At 42.0% G+C, this 20,761-nt stretch overlaps 1 long non-coding RNA gene across 2 annotated transcripts; it reads right to left on the reverse strand.

Annotated features, from left to right (window-relative positions):
- Nucleotides 1-1,034: 1,034 nt before the first annotated feature.
- On the reverse strand, nucleotides 1,035-11,014 carry LOC129643757 (uncharacterized). Of its 2 annotated transcripts, XR_008710487.1 has the most exons (7): nucleotides 10,694-11,014; nucleotides 10,207-10,290; nucleotides 9,796-9,905; nucleotides 6,175-6,277; nucleotides 3,878-4,212; nucleotides 3,657-3,776; nucleotides 1,035-2,150 (listed from the first exon to the last, which is right to left on the reverse strand). It is a non-coding gene; the product is annotated as an uncharacterized LOC129643757 (long non-coding RNA). The 2 variants fall into 2 exon arrangements; XR_008710486.1 differs by having other exon boundaries at nucleotides 3,657-4,212.
- Nucleotides 11,015-20,761: the final 9,747 nt, after the last annotated feature.

Genomic DNA, 20,761 nt, shown 5'->3' on the forward strand with positions numbered 1-20,761 from the left:
TGTTATTAATCATTATATAGAGTTCTATTGTATTAATGAATATACCACACTTTGTCTAAACAATCCACCATGGTTGGAAATTTAGATTCTTTTGCTGCTGCTGCTAAGTCACTTCAGTCATGTCTGACTCTGTGCGACCCCATAGTCGGCAGCCTACCAGGCTCCCCCGTCCCTAGGATTCTCCAGGCAAGAACACTGGAGTGGGTTGCCATTTCCTTCTCCAATGCATGAAAGTGAAAAGTGAAAGTGAAGTCGCTCAGTCGTGTCCGACTCTTAGCGACCCCATGGACTGCAACCCACCAGGCTCCTCCATCCATGGGATTTTCCAGGCAAGAGTACTGGAGTGGGGTGCCATTGCCTTCTCCGAGATTCTTTTGAGATTTTGTATTATTAAATATGATGCTATATATAGGTTTCTACTCATAGGTCAAGACCCAATCCAAATATCCCTTGCTCTTTGGAGATTTCTCCGACCCCTCAAGAAAGAATAAGTCTTTTCTACGGCCCAGAGCGCCTGTCTCATTCCATTTGTAATTATCCATATACCTTTCTATCTTATCACTTTCTCAGCAGTGTAGATTCCTTGGAGTTTAAAACTTTGTTGTATTATTTCCAGCTATGCCCACAAGATGCCTAACACGGAGAAGGTGTCATCACTGAATGTTTATTGAGTGGCTCACTAGTACCATGTGCTTAGTACAATAACAAATAAACAATTAAAGTTACATTATTGGAAAGCAGGCCTCTTTTTTTTTTTTTTTTTTAGCAGGCCTCTTATCTTAGCAAAAGCCATGGTCAGCAGTCTGTTTAAGGGAAGGTTCAGCTGTCCTGGCCACAGGATGAGCCAGCTTTTCCCACGTGCATATTTTGTCATTCTTTCTCTTGATCCTGACTATTGAAGCCCTCTGCTCCTAAGTGTCTTGGCTCACTTAGGCAGTCAAGGGATACCATGGGCTCACCAGGGCCTAAAACTTTTATAATTAGGGGAACTTTTTAAAAGAAAAATACACAAAATCATGAATATGAAATAGGTACAAAAATTATGTTTATTTTAACCATGGAATGAAATCACAAGTTACAAATCTTAAGAGCTGACCAACATCACAAAATCCATCTGTCTGACACATTTCTCTAATTTAAAAAAAATTTTAAGTTATTCTGAGAAAAACATACATTCATCTGAAATTGAGTACACAAGAACAAATCAAATACATTTTAAATGGCTACAGTCTGGACCAGGAAATATGCACCATCAGCCTGTAGCATGTTGTTATGCCAGAAAGTAAAGACACACTAAAAAAAAAAAAGATGTTCATCTGTCAGAGGGACACAGGAGCTGACCAGAAAAGCTACCAATGGCCAAAGCTGGAACAATTTGAGCAACAAAAATAAAGAAGTATTGGATTATATGGGACTTCCATGGCAGTACAGTGGTTAAGCCTCTGTGCTTCCAATGAAGGGGGTATGGGTTCAATCTCTGGTTGGGGAACTAAGTAAAATCCCACGTCTTGTGGCATACCTAAAAAAGTAAAAATATTGGGTTATAACCCAAAGAATAAATATTGAGAGTCCATACTGATATAAATAAATGATTGAATAAGTAGTAAGGAAGGAGGGGGGGAGGGAAGGAAGAAAAGGAGGTGGGAAGAAGAAAGGAAGGCAGGAAGGAGAGAAAAGTCTTCTAAGTCAAAGAATTCCAAATGATTTATGTAGTTACCACTCCCTCAAGCAAGGTTATCTAACTCCCCATCCCTTAAGGGTGGGCTCCTGACAGAAATTCCTTTCCAAAGAGTACAGTAGGAAAGGGAAGTGTTGGGAAGAGGACAGTGGAGAAAGGTGACAAATGACTACAGCCAGTCATTAAGGTTGGCATCAACAGTGACAAGCAATGTCGACAGCACATACCCTGGATATGACATGAGAGAACAGCACTTTTCCTCTGTGGTTTCTGTCCCCCAGCTCATAACCCCAATCTAACCATGAGAGAAGCAACTAATTCCAACAGAGGGGCATCCTAGAAGAGCTGACCAGTATCCCTCAAAGTACTGGTCAAAGTCTTCCGAAGAACGAAAATTCAAGAAACTGTCACAACCACGGACAGCGTTAAGGATACATGACACCTAATGTAATGTGGTGCCCTGGTCGGGATCCTGAAACAGAAAAAGACGTTAGGTCAGAACTAAGGAAATCTGAATAAAGTATGAACTTGAGTGAATGAAATGGCAACCCACTCCAGTACTCTTGCCTGGAAAATCCCATGGACAGAGGAGCCTGGTAGGCTACAGTCCATGGGGTCGCAAAGAGTCGGATACAACTGAGTGACTTCACTAGTTAGTTAATGATAATGTAGCAATACTGGCTCACTAATTATAGCAAATATACTTACGTAAGAAATTAATAGAAGGGGAAAACTGGGTACAGGGTATGTGGGAAACTCTGTACTGTCTTAACAACTTTTCTGTAAATACAAAACTGTTCTCAAAAATAAAGTCTAGTAGGAAAAATTGCTCTAGTGTTGTACTGAACTCCATAAATGTTTAATTAAATTATTCCTCTTAATGAATATGTGTTGGAATTTTATCATGAGGCTACTTGTTCTTAGGCCATCTTGCTGCATCAGGAGAAATTTTCCCTGTTCTTTTGTGCGGCAACCTGCTCCAAATATTCTTGCCTGGAAAATTCCATGGACAGAAGAACCTGGGGGGTTACAGTCCATGGGGTCACAAAGAGTAGGCACAACTGACCACAGCACACATTTGTCTAAAACAACCAGACTTGATCAGTATATGACAAGCTTCCATATCCTACCTGGAAGTATATATTTTAAAATTAACAGATAAAAATGAGGACCTGGTGCCCAGTAAATTGGCCCTCATCTCCCCAACCATCAGTGGCATCCAACAGACTGCCCAGGACTCCAAGGAGTAAGTCTAATTATTCTTTCAACAAATATTTGTGTTGCTAGGGGATACAGTGGTAAACAAGAGAAACAAGACCTCTGCCTTCAGTAAGCAATGGTCCAAAACACTTGCCTGGTTCTATGTCCTGGCTGGACTTTAGATTCACCTGGGAAGACTTTTTTTTTTTTTTTTTAATATCAATCCCTTGGCTCTCTCCAGCCTCTCTGATGGTGTGACCCATGAGCGTGTATGCTTTAAAAGCTCCCCAAGAGATTCTAAAGTATAATCAGGATTGAGAAACCTTTACTAAATGATCTAAGAACAACCTGCTCTAAAATGAGTACCCTGTGGTCTTAGTCATTATGGAAAAGGAGAAAAGGGTTGAAGTCCAGACACTGGGGAATGTGCCCTCCCCCTGAGGGAGTCTCAGGGGTAAAGGAGCAGGCATGGCAGAGGTTCCTCAGCTGAGAGCAGGGCTGGCGCTGACAGAAGTGGGGGCGAGGGGAGGCGCCGAGCAGCAGCCCTGCGTAGCAGCCCACGCACTTGCTCCTTTTAGAACAAGTCAGCTCTTCTCAGACATATGTACTGAAGAAGCCTCCTCCTGGAATTTTCCAGACAGAGCTGAGGACTACTCCCAGCATAAAAGCATCAAGCCTAGATTTTTGGCTTATCTTGGTACAAAGAAACTCAAGACTGGAAGGTCCTTAAAGGGGCGCTATTCTCCCCCCACCCACCCCTGCCCCGACGTGCACACACCTCAATACCGATAGTGCCACAGGCTATTAAGTTTCACAGGGAGTTTTCGTTGCGGGTCCTCACAGACCATGTAGTTACTTGATCTTCCTTTTGGCATGTTTGCAGCTGTAACCAAGTACTCTGTTAAAGGAAACGCCGAGAAAACATGTCTGAGGGGTAAAGAAAGGGAAGAACATAGACCTGGTGGCCTAGAGTTGACCGATTTCACACCCCATTATAACCTTATTGGGAGGGTATGACTCGCCCCACTTTGCAGAAGAGGAAGCTGTGCCTTCAAGAGTCAGATGTCTTCTCCAGGGTCGTTTAGCAAGGACAAGCTAGGATTTACTTCATCTGTACAACTTTATGAAGGAAGTATTATCATCTCTGTTTTCAGATGAGGAAACTGAGGCAGGAGGATGGTGGACAGCAGCATTAACCATTCACGTTGGTCTCCTTCTCCAAGGTCAGTGCTGTGGTGTCAAGCTGCCTGTTGATCTGGAGGGCGCTGCGCTTCCTACCTGGCCCACACCAGGCAAGATTCTGGAGAACTCTGTGCACCATCTTTGCAATTTTTCTGTAAAATCATTCCAAAATAAATTAATTTTCAAGCAGAAAATACTCAATATTGTTGCTCTCAAACTCTTTACATGCAATAAACAAGATAAAATTATATTTAAAATATTAGTTTTTTATTTTTACACATTTTAAATACCTATTTCTATATATATTTTATAATATGCATAATATCCCAATACAGTAACACATATCTGAGTTATATTAGTTTATTGGAGTTGCTGTAACAAAGCACCACAAACTACATAGCCTAAAACGACAGAAATGTATTGTCTGTTCTAAATGCTAGAAGTGTGAAGTCAAGGTGTGGGCAGAGGCATGCTCTCTCTAACGTCTCTAATGCATGCGTGCATAGTTGCTCAGTCACATCCAGCTCTTTGCATCCCTATAGACTGTAACCTACCATGCTCCTCTGTCTGGGATTCTCCAAGCAAGAATATTGCAGTTGGCGTTGGGGGGTGGAGGGGGGGCGGGGGGTGGAATCTTCCCTTGCAGCCCAGTGGCAAAGTCTCTGAGCTTCTACTGTGGTGGGCACAGGTTTGATTCCTGGTAGGGGAACTATTCCTCATGGCACGTGGTGTGGTTAAAAAAAAAAAAAAAAAAACCTGGGGACTTCCCTGGTGGTGCAGTGGTTAAGAATCTGGGCTTCCATGGCAGGGGGTATAGGTTTGATTCCTGGTTGGGGAACCAAGTTACTGCAATGCTGTGCAATGTAACCCCAAAATAATTAAAAACTGCAGATGGGTTCTTTACCCTCTGAGTCACCAGGGAAGCCCTTTAAAGGCTCTAGGGGAGAACCCATTTTGTGACTTTGGTGTCTTCTGGTGTCTGGTCTTTGGCATTCTTTGGCTTCTAAACACATCTCTCCAATCTCTGCTTCCCCTGTCACATGGTCTTTTCCCTGTGTGTCTCTGTGTTCATCTTTTCTTATAAGGACACCAGTTATATTAGATTATGGGCCCACCCTACTCCAACATGAGCTTATCTTAACTTATATTTTAACTGTATATGCAACAACCTTATTTTGAAATAAGTTCAAATTCTGAAATTCTAGGAAAGACATGAATTTTGGGGACACTAGCCAATCCAGTACAATCTGCCCTCTGGCCCCCTAAAATTCATATCTGTCCCATGTACAAAATACCTTCACCTGATCCCAGCACCCCCAAAGTCATTCCAGCATCAATTCTTAAGTCCAAAATCTCATCTAAAAAATCATCAGTTCAAAAATTTCATCATCTAAATCATTTACGACTTATGGATATTGTACCTCCTGGAGCAAAATTCCTCTCTATCCGTGAACCCATGAAACCAGAAAACAAGTATGTCCTTCCAAAACACAACGGTGGGCCATGACAGGCCCGGTATGGATAGTTCTAGTCCAAAAAGGAGAAAGAGGAAGGGGAAAAGTGGCTCACGGGTCCAAAGCAAGTCTGAAACCCAGTGTGCAAATCTAAGTAACGGTCTAGGTTTAATAATCTAGTATTGCTATTTTTATATTTGTTCAAAATGTTCCAAAATTAAAAAAAAATAAAAGGAAAAATAGCTTCTTTTCTCCCTACTATTAAAAAGTGCAAGCTAATTGCAGGAAAAAAATATAAGCAAACAAACAATAAATAAGTCACTCTCAATTTTGCAACCCAGAAGTAACCCAGTGTTCACATCTGGCACATTTCTTCATATACATCAAATTTGTTTTGCATATTTTTCACTTTTCTACATTATATCTGCACTATATATATGAGAAAAGGAAAATGATATATGTTAGACATAGGCTGTAACTACTTTGGCCAAGCAGTCTGTGTCCATGCCACAAATTTCCTAGCCATTGTTACAAATAGCCTTGTTGGAAGAGGTGGTTGTAATTTCAGCTGAAATCCAGCCACCAGCCAGCAGCCAAGGATCACCAATAATGAGATTTGTTGGAGCAGGGAAGATTTCTAATAATAGAATGAAAAGTTACCTTTTTCAGATCAAAGTCCTGGGTTTTTTAAGCTTTCAGAACAATGACTTGCATTTTTTCTTTTCTCTTCTGGCTATGATCGAGGCTCTGAAGAAGTTAAGCTCTGAAATATATCATCACAAAATATTGTGGAGGGAAAGGATCACAGAAATAATTTTTTGAGCTAAGGTATCCATAGCTGTCAGAATCTGTAGAGTTATTTATTTTGTTTTCAAGTATTGACCAAACTTCTAGGACTTTGCATCAATTCTGGGAGGGATATTACATCAACAAATAAATGTGGATGGAAAAGAAACTTTCCTACTATGACTAGAGAAAAACTAGGATTGAATTAGACTGGTTGATAATACAATATTGAAAATTATTCAAAATGCCTCATAAAGTTCCATCAGCATATTTGTATCTCCAAACACTCAATAAATTCCCTTTACTGATTAGGGTTTGGTAATAATGTTGAAGTTCAACTATTTAATAAAATGTTTCATTTTTCTTTAAAAATAAATAAAATCATAGTTAAATATAACAATCCCAGCAACCTAGCATCCATCACCTCCCCTTCCATCAGACCATGCATCTTTCACCCACGACTGTTTTTATTAACTGGGATTCTGTCCACCTCTGTGTAACTTTATGAAATATGTTTTGGCTTAGAGCACAGAAAATCCATTTAGACATTAATAGTCTAGCTGCAAGTTATGTGATTCATTCACAAGAGTAACAACAGTGTGCTGTGATTTTTTTCCAGCGTTTTCCCCTTAATTTTATTGGCTAATAAAATCCAAACACTGGAACTTTTTGCCCAGAAAGTGATGCCAAAGGAAAGCAGCTCCCCAACCAGACCCCCAGGGACCTGAGTCTTGGGTAAGGCCCCAAGGAAAAGAGGAAAACCTGAACTCCAACTCATAGGCCTCCGCACTGGGTCAGCCAGAGGTCTCCTGCTGCCTTCCTGACTGAAGGAGAAAGACTCGGGACACCCTCTAGTTCTAGAAATTCAAAAGGACAGTATCACAACAGAGCATTCCCTCACTTAATTCCTTCACTCAAGCATTCTTTTTCTTCCAAACCTCAACAAGCAATTTTGAGCAAATATCATATAAAAAATCCTATATAAGGTGTTGGGGGTATAGAAAGGAACTGATGGATCACCAGAAGAGTGACATATAAACCAGTAATTGCAGTCTAGCCTGGTAGGCACCAGAATGAAATGGAAACAAAGTACATGGAAGCCCAGGGTAAATTTGGCACAAACTCAGGCAATGGCAACCCACTCCAGTACTCTTGCCTGGCAAATCCCATGGACGGAGGAGCCTGGTAGGCTGCAGTCCATGGGGTCACTAGGAGTTGGACACAACTGAGTGACTTCACTTTCACTTTTCACTTTCATGCATTGGAGAAGGAAATGGCAACCCACTCCAGTGTTCTTGCCTGGAGAATCCCAGGGACGGGGGAGCCTGGTGGGCTGCCGTCTACGGGGTCGCACAGAGTCGGACATGACTGAAGCGACTTAGCACCAGCAGCAGCAGCAGTTAAACTAAGATTTAAAAAGGAAAACAGCTGGCCAGTGTAACCATTTGTAAAAATAATTCTCCAAGAGCTATCATTTACACTGTATAAAAACAAGTTGCCAGTCCAGGTTCGATGCACGATACTGGATGCTTGGGGCTAGTGCACTGGGACGACCCAGAGGGATGGTATGGGGAGGGAGGAGGGAGGAGGGTTCAGGATGGGGAACACATGTATACCTGTGGCGGATTCATTTTGATATTTGGCAAAACTAATACAATTATGTAAAGTTTAAAAATAAAATTAAATTAAAAAAAAAGAGTCAGACATGACTTAGCAACTAAGCTACAACAATAAAGTTCAGTATTAATGAACTCTTAAAAAAAAATGGATAAAATATATTTAAGAACATCACCTTAACCCCATTAGACAAATGAGAGCAGACCAAGGTAGGTAATTAACATGATAATAGCAAAAGTAAATAAACAGGAGCTTTAAAAGATCCTTTACTTTAATGGTCTTCAAAGACACAAAAATCAAAACAATAAAAACAAAAATGAATAAAATCCAATTCACAGAAGTCTACAGAAAAATTGAAATTCACTTAATCCAGTAGCAACATAAATGTATGCAAACTTCTAGGAAGACAGTGGGCAATATGACACAAGTCAAAATAATAATTATATTTTAAGGGACTTCCCTGGTGGTCCAGTGGTCAAGACTCTATGCTTCCAGTAAAGGGGGTTTGGTTCGATCCCTGATCAGGGAACTAAGATCCCACAGGCTGGGTGGTGTGCCCTCCCCCAAAATATCATATTTTTAAAACCGAGCTTCTCAATTCCACAGAATTTATCCTAAGACAATAATTGTAGTGAAAGAAAAAAGCTGTATGTATAAAGATGCTTGCCACTGTTACTTCTACTGTTATTACATATTACTGTCACTGTTATTTACATTAGGGATAAACTGGATATAACATAGATACTAATACAAGAGGAATGTTTTAGGAGAGTACAAAAAATAATTATAAAGGCTCTGTCATAACATGAGGAATGGTTTTCTTCTTAATATAAAATTTAATAAAAGAAAAACACAACATTGTACATAAGAATAAATATAACTCTAGCCTCCAGACCCATCTAGGACTTCAGCATTAAAAACCCTCAACTGGGAGGGAGGTCCAAGAGGGAAGGGATATATGAATACACACAGCTGGCTCACTTCATTGTACAGCAGAAACTAATGCAACATTGTAAAACAATTACACCTCAATACAAATTTTTTTAAATTAAAAAAATAAAGAAATCACAATGGAAAAACCCTCAGCCGAAACAGGTTTCAAAACGGTTTAGGGAACATTCAGACAGATAATTTCATAGTCAGAGTGAATGCACCCTTCTCTTTTATGTTTCTTTCTTCCTTAGCCACCTCCCACTCTTGTCATCCCCTGCTTGATTTATTCCATTTTAAGATTCTTTTTACCTCTCCATCTCCCTCCCTTTGAGGGTAAAAACTATATCCTATATATCCTATATTTTTGTAACCACCTACCCCTTCACCAGCCGCCAACAAATTCAATAAAGTCATGATTATCTAATTTACTTAACAATGTACAAATATGTATGAGGGAGAATGCAGAGAAATGACAATCATTTTGTTAGGCTGGTAGAACTGAGCATTTAAAAATTTCTTTCTTTTGTGTTTTGTTTTACAATTTTTTTTTTAGATAGAACCCCAATTACCTGGGCAAGGTTTCAGTGTGCTAACAGAAATCAACCTCTAGACATTTCTATCCCACATGAGCTGGCAAGCTTATCTGGAAAAATAAATTGATAAACAATCCAAGACTTTTTTGGAAAAAAAATTAAGGAATGGGCCTATTTCTGTAGCGATGATAACTTCCTTTAAAGCTACAGTAATTATGGCACTAATAAAGAAGTCAACAATCTGGGCTCTGAGTGTGACTGTGGTTGTATCTTCACTGGAATAGGTCTGACTTTCAGACACACACAGAGCACATATGTCCAAGTGTGCGGCAGTGCTGGACACCCACACACTTCACTGTGAGCCTTGATGAGGTTGAAGGGCCCACACTTGGCAGGGTAGCATAGAACCCACCTTGGACAGGACTCAAGTTCACAGAGAAGCATCATTGATTTCCTTTTTCTTCTTGTCAGTAATTCTCCAAAACGCTGCAGTTTCATGATACGGCTTTTAAAGGAATTAAACTTGAATAGCACAAAATTGTATAATTATGTTAAAATTCAATTGCAATTATTAACAGATCCAAGTCTGCTACATCATTATTAGGTAATAATGATGATGCTGATAATAATGATAGCTAACATCCATAGTCTGGTGACCAAGTGCCAAATACAGTGCCAAACAATTGGGAAGATAATTAGGCCTACCAGACCGATTGTTCATATGTGCCACTATTTAGCGTAAAAAAAATTCTAGGAGGAACTTCCCTGGTGGTCCAGTGACTAAGACTCCACACTCCCAGTGCACGGAGCATGGGTTCAATACCTGGTCAAGGAACCAGATCCCACGTGTTGCAATTAGGAGTTTGCATGATGCAACTGAAAGATTCCCGCATGCTGCAACGAAGACCTGGCACAGCCAAATAAATAAATAAAAATAAGTATTAAAAAAATTCTGGGAAATTCAGGTTAGCCACAATGTGGAGGCACATGAGTCACATTTAGCTCCCAGAATATGTACTTGGTGCTTAGAGAGGTGCCCACATCCCCACAAGGCAACAGTGGGAAGGAGCTGAATTTCTGAGGTTTCATTTAGACACGACGTGCACTTTCCAGCTCACCATACTCTCTATGGTTCCCTACTGAGCTGACATCAAGCCTCCTCCTTTCATTTCCATAGCTTGCCTGCTATGCATTTCAGCTTTCAGTCCCTCCATCTAGACATCATGACAGCAAGTCAGGCATTGGCCACTAAATGGTACAATGCCTATCAGCAGGCAGAAAACTGAAACAGACAGTAGCAATTGTATCACCTGATTGCTTTTCCAAACTCTTTAGAGCAGTGAAGTATTTCTTCTAACAAAGTCTTACACAAAGACCTGATCTCTAAACAGGAGCTGTTCTGGCCGAGAGTGGGGAAAACCCCAAGAAGTACCCAACGTGCTTGGCTCCTTCTCCTCTGTACCCCTGGGAGACCTCTTGACACTTTAGGGATGCTGGCTACAGTCCAGTTTCCTCATTACAAAGCAGAGGGTACATATAAGTGAAGCCACCTGGTCCTCAGTCACACAGTTAGTTAGTGGTTGAGAACCCAGGTCTCTGTTAAATGCCTCGATATTTGGCAGTTTCTTCCGTTAAAAAGGTGGTGAATTTGTAGACAGTCAATGAAGATTAAATAACTACTACCCATCTGCTTGTTTTATCAAGCCCTCTTGTTACTCCATGTCACACAGCAGTGGTTACCTTTATTAGCAAAGTTTTAAACTAAATAGTCAAGCATAGAATCATGAAAGCACAAGGTCTTAGAGCTGAAACACTAAAGGTGTTTTTCCATCCCACCCCCTCATCTTATAGACCAGGAAAATGAGGAGTTGCTTGAAACCAATTCTCGTCCTTAAGTGTTCCAAGTTACCATCCTGTTCAATATATCCAGGACTGTTACAACTTGACTTGGTAAAAGCCAGAACTTTCTATTTTTAAACAGTTTCTCTATGAAAATCACGAAGTTAAGATATAAGTTAAAGTTGTGATTTCTTTCTCTTTGTGAATTTTCTTCCATCTTTGAAACATACTCTCCCAGCTGGGCATGCAAATATCTCTTTACTCCAGAAAGTTCATTTACAAACTTATGGGAAGATTGTTTCAGACTGAACTTTTCCAAGAGAATTCAAGTCCACAGTCTGTAGTCAAAGGGCTTTTATATTTAAATTTCCAATTCACCACATTGTAGGCCAGTAACTTTAAAATACAATAAATTCAATTAATAGACAAGTGAAATTTTTAAAAGACTAACAAAATACAATTTTTTATGATTAGATAGATGCCAAACCAAGGGAAGACCAAACATAAAATTACCCTATAAATTTCCATAATAATTTCTAGATGCATGCTTTCTTTCCTATACTCACCCCATCATGAACCAGTAACAAATATTTCATGGACCAATTTTGGAGCTACTTTAAGAAGACCCAGGTAAAGCACCACCCTGGTGGTTGGTCCGGATATAGGGCATGTCAGTAACGCTGCTCATCTGAACAAGGTCCTGCTTCCCATCTTTTAACCCCAGCCCCAGTCAGCCACTTTGAGGATGTGGTTGTGGTCCTCAAAGGTCTGGGTCATGGTCTCCGTACAGCTCCAGGGGAAAGACAAGTACACAGGCTTCTTTGCACCACCTGAGAAAGGGCAGGGCTCAGATCATGGCAGGCTTGCAAAAGGGACTGTGTTGTGTTGTGCTAAGTTGCTTCAGTCGTGTCCAGCTCTTTGTGACCCTATGGACTGTAGCCCACCAGGCTCCTCTGTCCGTGGGATTCTCCAGGCAAGAATACTAGAGTGGGTTGCCATGCCCTCCTCCAGGAAATCTCCCTGACCCAGGGATCAAACCCGCATCTCTTATGTCTCCTGCATTGGCAGGCGGGTTCTTTACCACTAGCGCCACTTGGGAATCCTGCAAAATAGTTTTAAGTAGCATATAATTTGGGGACTTCATCAAAAGTAACAGGAATTGTTAACACACTTGAGTCATATTCGGATGTAAGAAAGATAGTTTTGCCTGCAATGTGGAACACGGTTTAGAGGGAAACAAGATCAATTAGGAGGCTTCTGCAATTGTTTTGGATAGAGATGATATGACCTGAACTCAGTATCTATAGCAGTAGTGCTTCAAGAGTGATTTAGAGGAGCTGGTTATTGATTAAATGTAGGTGATGAAGGGCAAGTAAAACTGAGCAGTACCCCTTGGGTCCTTGGGAAGGGGAAATCCCTCCACCATATCCTTTGCTTTAGCTCCTCTCTGAATAACAGTATCTGATATACATTTCCTGAGTTGTTTTACAGCTTCAAAAACCCCCACCAAAAGAAAGACAGTAACTATTTGATGACCATGAGCACAAACCCTCAAGCCCATAGGGATCTGAGGATTGATAACGTTAACCCCTGTGACACCACCCTGTTATGTCACCATCAGCCAATCAGATACTTATGCACAAACTGATCACAGAGCCCTCTCTCATCTTGCCTTTAAAAATGCTTTGCTAAAACCAATTGGAGAGTTTTGAGTATTTTGAGCACTAGCTGCCCTGGACTTCTTTCTTGGTGCCCTGCAATAAACACTGCACTTTACTTCACTACATCGTGGGATCAGTAGATTGGCTTGACTGCATACAGGAGAGTGGACCCAAGTATGGTTCAGTAAACACAGGGAGAGGTCAACAATGACACTCAGACTTTGGCTTGAATGACATGATGGCTGGTGGTGCTATTCACCAAGATGAAGAGCCCAGAAGGAAGAGAGTGTTGAAAACAATGAGTTTAGCTCTGGACCCTCTATCTGGGAGCTTTTCTGACCTTCTGCTCTGGCTCATGGTGGTCACTAAACTGGAATGCCCTATTCTTATATTCAGTCATCAAATCCCAACCATCAAAAAGTTTTGTGATCATAAAAGAGCTTATTAAGACCATTGAAGCAACATGGGAAACATTTATTAAGTAATGTTAGGCAAAGTAATAAAAATGCAAATTAAAGCAACATAAAGTTCTTCCCCTATTAAACTGGCAAAAAAAAATTTTTTTTAATTAAATTGTCCAAAGCTGCCAAAGATGTGGGAAAACTGGCACCCTCACACATTGCTGGTGGTAGTATAAATCGGTACAAATCTTTTAAAAGAAATTTGGCAAAATGTATTAAGAACCATAAAAGAGTTTGTATCCTGTGACCCTGTAATTCCACTTCTGGAAATTTATTCTAAGGAAATAACTCAAAATGTGGGCGAAAGTACTTCATATCCAGAGATGTTTATCATAGAAGAAATTGAAAACATCCAAAGTGTCTAATAATAGGAGATTGGTTAGATAAGTTATGAAAAATTTATTTGGCCTCTTGTACATAATGAAGATGAATATAATGTAAAGTATATATACGTATAATATATCTGCTATTGTGCTGAGTCACTTCAGTCATGTTCGACTCTTTGTGACCCTATGGACTATAGCCTGCCAGGCTCCTCTGTCCATGGAATTCTCCAGGCAAGAATACTGGAATGGGTTGCCATGGCTTCCTCCAGAGGATCTTCCCAACTCAGGGCTTGAAGCCGCATCTCTGGCATTGCAGACGGATTCTTTACCACTGAGTCACTGGGGAAGGCCTTATCTGCTCTCCACCCAGTAAGTTCATTTGTGCTATTTTTTAGATTCCACATAAATGATATCATATAATATCTGTCTTTCTCTGTCTGACTTACTTCTCTTAGTATAATAATCTCTATGTCCATCCATGTTGCTGCAAATGGCATCCTTTCTTTCTTTTTATGGCTGACTAATATTCCATTATATATATATACACACACACCACATTTTCTTTTTCCATTCAACAGTTTATAGACTTGTAGGTTCATTCTATGTCTTGGCTACTATTAATAATGCTGCTGTGAACATTGGGGTGCATGTATCTTTTCAAATTAGAGCTTTTGTCTTTTCCAGTGATAACTTTCTTGGAGTTGACCACTTAAAGCAAGTTACATCAGTGCTCCATGCTTTGGCTCAAGCTGTTCCTCTGCCCAGATTGTCCTTCAACCTCTATCCTATTCAGATCTCTATACATCCAAAACTCTCATCTTTGTAAGTCCAGCTCAAATGCCATCATCTTCTCTGTCACTGTCTCTCTCTGCCTGTCACCCTCTTCACCACCCCACCAATAAACCTTCAGTCCTGAATGCTCATGGTAGCTTGAGGCTGTGTTGTTTAGACTCATTGTCTTTGCCTGTTGAACTCCTATACATTCTTTAATGTTCAGTCCAGTATCACCTCCTTTAAGAAGCCTACCCTGATGCTCCCAGACTGAACTGAGCATACCATCAAACTTCTGTCTTGTCTTGAAATTATGTATGTGTCTATCTGTGAGGACCCCCATGGCAGGCACAGAATCACACTCACTTGTGTGTCCCCAGAGTCAAACACAGGGTCTGCCACATACTAGGGATCACTTCCAGGAGCTTAACTGAGCTGGAGTAGTTGCCAGTTGGGACAATGTCTTGGAGACATGTTCTCAGGGAGCAGTAACCCAGAGTAAACGAGAAGGCATTTCCCTAGCACACTGCACTGCTCTGGAGATTAGGACAGGCAGAACCCATGAGCCTGACACAGCCAAAAACTCAGTGTGCTTCTCTGGCTTCTCCTTGGCATCGTGGGAGTTTGTCTCATCAGCTTTCATAAATCCAAGTAATGGAGTATAAGCTGAACAAGGCACTAGGTGAGGGTGGGGGAGACACAGACAAGGTCTAGTCCAGCTTCAAGGTCCCGCAGTGGCACAGGTGAACAAGTGCGGCACACTGTCCCATGGAGCAGAGAGGAGGTGGTGGTAGCTGTGCTTGGAGAAGCTGAGACAGGCTTTGTAGAAGGAGCCGTCCTTGAACTGAGTCTGGGAGCCCGCAGAGGGATCCAGGTGCAGGTGGGAACTAGGATTGAGCCATCCAGGCAGAAGGACCAGCCTGGGGAAAAGCTCAAAAGGTTTGAAGGTACTGTACTGGCAAGTCAGTGGATAACCACGTGTCTACCTAGCTGGTGTTTGAGGCTCTGTGGAGGATGAGGGATGAGCTGAGATCAGGGGATAGTTTGGGGCCTGCTTGAAGGTAGGGGTACAGGGGAGCTTGAGCACTCACCTAAAAGTGGGGCTTTTGTTTAATAAGCACTGGGGAGCCTTGAATGTTTTTAAGCAGAAGAATAAAAACTGGCAAATGTGTTTAGGATGAACAAGAGGGACAAGGAGGTAGATTAGAAAGTATCGCTGTTGCTGGTAAGGGTGATGAGGACCAGGACAGGGGCTGAGCTAGAGAAAGAGAGGAAGGAATGGCTTAAGAGATGTTGTGTTGTGGGGGTGGAATCACAAGGAGCCAAGCCCGCTCAGCATCCTGAATCTTTCCAATTCCTTTCCACACACCTACCCCCTCAGCCCCCGGCTCCCAGCTCCCCAGCATCCTTCTTCCCTCCTTGGCTGTTATATTCTAAGGCAAGGAGATTCCAAATGCTGACTACATCTTCCTTGGCCCATGTCAGCTTTTGGCAAATAAGCTGGTGTCGCGTTCCCCAGAAAGCTTTTCTCGAACTTCATAAAGTTAGCAAAGAGGAGAAGTGTTAACAGTATGATCTGTTGAGTCTCAATTTCTAATCCCAGCCCTAACACTAACCCAGCTTTTCACTCCCTGAAGTTCTGCCAAAATGAAAAGAGAAGGTCTGTGCCAGACACGAGTGATTTCAGCTGAACAAGCACTTGGAGGGTCACAGAGCGCTGCTGTGCTCACAAAATGCTCTTGCTTCAGAATGGGCTTTGGGCGGCCGGTGGCGGTGCATCTGGGCGACATGGTCAAAAGGAGCATGGAAAGTATTTTTCTTTGGTAAATAAATATTCCAAACGTTGATGCTGAATTAAATCAGAAGCTCCAAGGAGACAGGTGCCTTTCCTTTATTTAAAAAAAAAAAAAATTGTGGAGGGAAAGAGAAGGAATGATTTTGGACAGCCTTCTTCTAGTTAGAGACATAAACAATTTAGCCCCAACAGCTGGAGAAAAGTCAAGGTTTGGGAGACAAACATTGCACATTCTTGTGTGTCTAATCCTTTCAAAATACTGTTGCATTTAATTCCCATAATCATCCAATATGGCTGAAGATATTATGCCCATTTCACAGATGAGGCATCTGAAGTTCAGAAAGATGAAGGCATGTGCCCAAGGGAATATATAATCAAATGTCATTATAATGAAGTACAGGCTGTACAGAAATAGTCTTACCTTGGGAAACGTGAGGTGAAAATGCTGTCAACTCCCTTCCATTTGCATAGGGCTCAGAGTTTGCAAAGCTCACTCACATATGTTATTCTCACATCGTGCTCAGAAAGGCCCTGGGAGGAGGACAGTAATATTCTCCTTGTAGAGAAGGGGAAACTGAGAGTCAGGGAGAAGAAGGGGTTTGACGGCTGGAAACTGGGACTGGAACACAGAACTGAGTCCAGACTTCGCTCTTTTTCTATAGAGGGTGGTTCTGAAAAAGCCAGGGGGGTTGCTAAGAGAGAGAAGGGCTTTTCTGGGAGAGAGAGGACCAGGGGAAAAGCCCCGAAGGGGAATTTAGGGTGTATCATAGAAGCACAAGCTGGTATCAAGATTGCTGGGAGAAATATCAATAACCTCAGATACGCAGATGACACCACCCTTATAGCAAAAAGCAAAAAAACTATAGAGCCTCTTGATGAAAATGAAGGAGGAGAGTGAAAAATATGGTTTGAAACTCCACATTCAAAAAACTAAGATCATGGCATCCAGTCCCATCACTTCATGGCAAATAGATGGGAAAGCAATGGAAACAGTGAGAGATTTTATTTTCTTGGGCTCCAAAATCACTGCAGATGGTGACTGCAGCCATGAAATTAAAAGATGCTTGCTCCTTGGAAGAGAAGCTACAACCAACCTAGACAGCATATTAAAAAGCAGAGACATTACTTTGCCAACAAAGGTCCATCTAGTCAAAGCTATGGTTTTTCCAGTAGTCATGTATGGATGTGAGAGCTGGATCTTAAAGAAAGCTGAGCACTGAAGAATTGATGATTTTGAACTTTAGTGTTGAAGAAGACTCTTGAGAGTCCCTTGGACTGCAAGATCAGACCAGTAAATCCTAAAGGAAATTAGTTCTGAATATTCTTTGGAAGGACTGATGTTGAAGTTGAGGCTCCAATACTTTGGCACCTCATGTGAAGAACTGACTCATTGGAAAAGACTCTGATGCTGGGAAAGATTGAAGGCGGGAGGAGAAGGGGATGACAGAGGATGAGGTGGTTGGATGGCATCACCGACTCAATGGACGTGAGTTTGAGTAAACTCCAGGAGTTGGTGATGGACAGGGAGGCCTGGCGTGCCGCAGTCCACGAGGTTGCAAAGAGTCGGACACGACTGAGCGACTGAACTGAACTGATAGAAAGTCTAAGATCCATGGGGCTGAGTTACACAGGCAGGGGCATTGTGGTCGTGTGTCAGACCTGGAGCCACATGGCCAGAATTTGAACCCAGATTCTGCCATTTAGCCCCCTCTCCGTGTCTCCATTTCCTCACCTGTAAATGAGGAGACACTAGTGATAGGAACTGTTACCCTCCAAGAGAATGCTGTGACAGTGAGCATGGGAGAAGCACTTAGAAGAGGACCTGAGGCGCATATAGTCACAAGGAAGCTTCTCTATTCTGCTATGGCTATGATTGCTGCCTCTGCCAGCAGAGTCCTGGGGATAAGGCTGGGCTGAGGAGGGAGGGCTTAGGATCTCAGTGTGCAAAGTTTGACCCTTGTTTTTTCATGCTGCTACAATAAAGTACCAAAGACTGGGTGGCTTATAAACAACAGAAATTTATTTCTCCCCATTCTGGAAGCTGGAAGTCTGAGATTGGCAAGCCCATTGGGTCAGCTTCAGCTGAGAGCCCTCTTCTGGGTTGCAGACTGCTGACCTCTCGTTGTGTCTTCACACGACAGAAATAGGGCAAAAGAGCTTTCTGGGGTCTCTGTTATAAAGGCACTAATCCCTTTCCTGAGTGCTCTGCCCTCATGACCCAATCACTTCCCAAAGGCCCTAACCTCCTAATAATATCACACTGGGGGCTAGAGTTTCCACACATGAATTTGAGGGTTAGGAAACATTCATCCCTTTGCAGACCTGAAGAAGCAAAAGTAATCGGAGGCCCATTGTGGTTAAAACAGGATAAAATTGTTATTTTATGAAAATAAGTCTGGCAGCAGTGTGCAGACCTCCCTAACACTTCTCCCCATCTGGACTTGGACTCCCTGAGGCATTCCCTAGCAGCTTGTACCCGTTCCATCAACACACTCACCCTCAGGCACCGTAATTGCCTGACAATTGCAACTGGACCATGTGTGTCTTACTCACTGGTATATCTTGTGTCCAATACATTACCTGGCACTTTGTGGGTGCTCAATAAATATATTTTTGATGAATGAATAATAAATGGATATGGGATGATAGTCTGAAGAGGAAAGAGTCTATAGAGAGACCAGCCAAGGAGCAGATGCAAGAGTCAGATACAAGATGCTGACTCGGGATGGAGGCAGAAAGAGTAAAAAGAAGTAAGAAATGCAAGAGGCATGGGGGAGACAGGACTGATAGGATTTTGTGAATGAGACTATGGGAGTTCCCGGGAAAGGAAGGGTCAATGTGGACTCCATTCCAGGGTTCCTGGTCACTGGCAATGGCCCTTTTAAAATGGGAAAAAAGAGGGAGAAATTAGCTTGTAAGAGAAGATTCAGCAGTGACTTTGCCCTTGCTGAGCTTCACAAAAGTTGCCGGTGAGGAAAATGGTGTAATAGGGGGCACTATGGGGTAAAAAAGTACTGGCTGGAGTTGGGGATTTGGGAAGAACCAGTTTGGTGACCTTCAGTGAGTGCCTCTTCCCTGGGAAAGGAGCGAGCACCAGGAGGCAGGTGGGACTGACAGTCGGGGGCGCTTAGAGCAGAGAGGAAGCAGGTAGATGGCAATAAGCCCCTTGGATGTAACAGTGTCCCCAGCTGTCAGCTTTGTCTCAGCAGCCCCACCCACTTCATGGAGCTGGCTTTACAGGCAACCCTTGCCCCTACCCAACCTTCCCTGGTGGCTCAGCAGCAAAGAATCTGCCTACAGTGCAGAGACACGGGTTCAATCCCTGGGTCGGGAAAATCCCCTGGAGGAGGACATGGCAACCCACTTCAGTATTCTTGCCTGGAGAATCCTACAGACAGAGGAGCCTGGCGGGCTACAGTCCTTAGGGTCACATAGAGTCGGATATGACTGAAGAGACTTAGCACACACACACGCACTTGGCCCTCCCCAAACTTGGACTTCCACCCTACCTCCTCATGATGCCCATCCTTGTTCTTCCCTTTCCTTGGGTGGTCACCCCACCTTTCCCCTGCTTCACAAAGAAAAACAAAAAATACAAGCAAGAAGAAGAAGGCACATTCATCAAGTGTCCTAAAAGAAGGCACCTCTTAGCCCTTGGGACTGCTTGTTCTCCTCTTCCTTTCTTCCTCAATCCACACCCCACCCAAGACCTGCCAGTGAAAGAATGACATCTGAAAGGAAAACCATTTTGTACCCGAAGGCCAGTTTAATGTAAAGTGAATTTAGTGAAAAAGAAGACCAAGCCGTTTTGCGTTTGTTTTGTTTTCTTGAAACACTGTATTACCGTCATGGCTACTATGAACTCACAACTTCTGGTTACCTCATTTCTGCAAGAAAACTATGACCGCTGGGGCTCCAGAGAGTGCAAGCACAGAGCCATTTCTGCATGTTTTTCTGGTGGGTAGAAAAATCAGGGAAAAGAAAATAAAGTGGGACTTCCCTGGTAGTCCAGAGATTAAGACTTTGCCTTCACATGCTCAGGACTTGGGTTTGATCTCTGGTTGGGGAACTAAAATCCCACATGCCTCACAGCCCAAACACAAAAACATAAAAAACAACAGAAGCAATATTGTAACAAATTGAATAAAGAATAAAAAAAAAAAAAGCTAATGCTTGTCCTCACTATGGGACAATGGGGAAAATTTACTTTGGAGTCAAATAATCTTTTTTATTGAAGTATAGTTGATTTACAGTATTGTGTTAGTTTCAAGTATATAGCAAAGTGATTCTGTTATATATTTTTTCAGATTATTTTCCATTATAGTCTATTATAAAGTATACATTATAGTTCCTTGTGCTCTACAGTAGATCCTCGTTGCTTATCTATTGTGTGTATAGTCATTTGTATCTATTAATCCCATACTACTAATTTATCCCTCCACTCCCTCCCTTTTCCCTTTGGTAATCATATATTTCTTCTCTATGTCTGTGAGTCTGTTTCTGTTCTGTCTATAGATTCACTGGT

This window comes from Bubalus kerabau, chromosome 2 (genome assembly GCF_029407905.1).
Source record: "Bubalus kerabau isolate K-KA32 ecotype Philippines breed swamp buffalo chromosome 2, PCC_UOA_SB_1v2, whole genome shotgun sequence".
In the NCBI taxonomy this organism is placed as follows: domain Eukaryota; kingdom Metazoa; phylum Chordata; class Mammalia; order Artiodactyla; family Bovidae; genus Bubalus; species Bubalus kerabau.